Source organism: Coturnix japonica, unplaced genomic scaffold (assembly GCF_001577835.2).
Source record: "Coturnix japonica isolate 7356 unplaced genomic scaffold, Coturnix japonica 2.1 chrUnrandom489, whole genome shotgun sequence".
NCBI lineage: Eukaryota > Metazoa > Chordata > Aves > Galliformes > Phasianidae > Coturnix > Coturnix japonica.
The window spans coordinates 99,234-102,157 of NW_015439884.1; the positions used below are offsets into that span (position 1 = coordinate 99,234).

Consider the following 2,924-nt stretch of genomic DNA (forward strand, 5'->3'; position numbering starts at 1 on the left):
TGGATGATGGGCTGAGCTTAAAGTGAAACCAAGCAGCTCATTGGATGATGGGAGGGGCTTAAAGTGAAACCACGCAGCTCATTGGATGATGGGCTCCTTGGGGGCAGGGATAAAGGGAAACGACGCCCAATAGTGGGATCAGAAACCCAACAATGGGGTCAGGAACCCAATGATGGAGTCTAGAACCCGATGATGGGGTCAGGAACCCAACAACGGGATCGGGAACACAATAATGGGGTCAAGAACCCAACAGTGGGGTCAGGAACCCAATGATGGGGTCAAGAACTCAATGATAGAGTCAAGAACCTGATAGTGGGGTCAGGAAACCAAAGATGGGGTCGGGAACCCAATGATGGGGTCAAGAACTCAGTGACGGGGTCAAGAACCCAACAGTGGGGTCAGGAACACAACGATGGGGTCAAGAACTCAATGATAGAGTCAAGAACTGGATAGTGGGGTCAGGAACCCAATAATGGAGTCAGGAACCCAATGATTGGATCGGGAACCCAATAATGGGGTCAAGAACCCGATAGTGGGGTCAGGAGCCCAATAGTGGGATCAGAAACCCAACAATGGGGTCAGGAACCCAATGATGGAGTCTAGAACACAGTGATGGGGTCAAGAACTCAATGATAGAGTCAGGAACGCGATAGAGGGATCAGGAACCCAATAATGGAGTCAGGAACCCAATGATGGGATTAGGGANGATAGAGTCAGGAACGCGATAGAGGGATCAGGAACCCAATAATGGAGTCAGGAACCCAATGATGGGATTAGGGACCCCATAATGGGTTCAAGAACCTGATAGTGGGGTCAGGAGCCCAATAGCGGGATCAGAAACCCAACAATGGGGTCAGGAACCCAATGATGGGATTGGGAACTCAATAATGGAGTCAGGAACGTAACAGTGGGGTCAGGAACCCAATGATGGAGTCTAGAACCCAACGATGGGGTCAAGAACCCAATAGTGGGGTCGGGAACCCAATAATGGGGTCGGGAACCCAATAATGGAGTTGGGAATTCAATAGTGGGGTCAGGAACTCAATAGTGGGGTCGGGAACCCAATAGTGGGATCGGGAACCCAATAATGGAGTTGGGAACCCAATAGTGGGGTCAGGAACCCAATGATGGAATCTAGAACCCAATAGTGGGGTCAAGAACCCAATAGTGGGATCAGGAGCCCAGTAGTGGGACCATTGGGGTTCCTAACCCTATTATTGGGTTCCTGACCCCATAACTGGTTCTGCCCCATAGCGCCGCCCCACACTTTGGTCCTTTTTGGGTTCTGACCCCCATTTTTCCTCCCCTTTTAGGTTTAAAGTCTTTGCAGATTACGAGGCTTATGTCAAGTGCCAGGAGAAAGTCAGCGAGCTGTACAAGGTCTGCACTTATGGGGCTACTGCCCCATTGCTGCCCCATAGCTGCCCCATTGCCCCCTATTGCTGCCCCATTGCTGCCCCATAGCTGCCCCATTTATACCCCACTTCTGCCCCATAGCTGCCCCATTTATACCCCACTTCTGCCCCATAGCTGCCCCATTGCCCCATTCCAGCCCCATTGATTCCTCCCTGCCCCATTGATCCCTTTCTGCCCCACTGATCCCCGCCCCACTGATCCCTGCCCCATTGATTCCTGCCCCACTGATTCCCCCCCAATTGATTACTGCCCCACTGATCCCTTCCTCATTGATTCCTGCCCCATTGCTGCCCCATTGATTCCTGCCCCACTGATCCTCGCCCCACTGATTCCCACCCCACTGATCCCCGCCCCACTGATCCCTGCCGTATTGATTCCTGCCCCACTGATCCCAGCCCCACTGATCCCCACCCCATTTCTGCCCCATTGATTCCTGCCCCATTGCTGCCCCATTGATTCCTTCCCACCCCTCTGATCCCCGCCCCATTGATCCCCACCCCATTGATTCCTGCCCCACTGATCCCAGCCCCATTGATCCCCGCCCCATTACTGCCCCATTGATTCCTTCCCACCCCACTGATCCCCACCCCATTCCTTCCTGCCCCACTGATCCCAGCCCCATTGATCTCCGCCCCATTGCTGCCCCATTGATTCCTTCCCACCCCACTGATCCCTGCCCCATTGATCCCCACCCCACTGATCCCTGCCCCACTGTTCCCCGCCCTATTGATCCCCACCCCATTTCTGCCCCATTGATTCCTGCCCCATTGCTGCCCCATTGATTCCTTCCCACCCCACTGATCCCCACCCCATTGATCCCCACCCCATTGATCCCTGCCCCACTGACCCCAGCCCCATTGATCCCCACTCCATTGATTCCTTCCTGCCCCACTGATCCCCGCCCCATTGATCCCCAGCCCCATTGATCCCCTCCCCATTGCTGCCCCATTGATTCCTGCCCCATTGATTCCTTCCTGCCCCACTGATCCCAGCCCCACTGATCCTGCCCCATTGATCCCCGCCCCATTCCTGCCCCATTGATCCCAGCCCCATTGATCCCAGCCCCACTGACCCTGCCCCACTGATCCCGCAGGACTCCCGCCAATGGACTCGCATGGTGATCCGGAACATCGCGGCAGCCGGGAAGTTCTCGAGCGATCGAACCATCCGCGAATACGCCACACAAATATGGGGCGCGGAACCCACCCGGCACCGCATCCCCGCCCCCGATGAGCCGCGGCAGTGACCCATAGAGACCCATAGAGACCCATAGAGACCCATAGCGACCCATAGCGACCCATAGAGACCCATAGCGACCCATAGAGACCCATAGAGACCCATAGCGACCCATAGGGAACCATAGAGACCCATAGCGACCCATAGAGACACATAGAGACACATAGAGACACATAGAGACCCATAGAGACACATAATACGCCACACAAATATGGGGCGCGGAACCCACCCGGCACCGCATCCCTGCCCCCGATGAGCCCCGGCAGTGACCC

At 55.6% G+C, this 2,924-nt stretch overlaps 1 long non-coding RNA gene across 1 annotated transcript; it reads left to right on the top strand.

The window, feature by feature from the left end:
* Positions 1 to 1,318: 1,318 nt before the first annotated feature.
* LOC116652626 lies at positions 1,319 to 2,706 on the top strand. The gene is made up of 2 exons (XR_004305777.1): positions 1,319 to 1,380; positions 2,510 to 2,706. It is a non-coding gene; the product is annotated as an uncharacterized LOC116652626 (long non-coding RNA).
* The last annotated feature ends 218 nt before the right edge of the window (positions 2,707 to 2,924 follow it).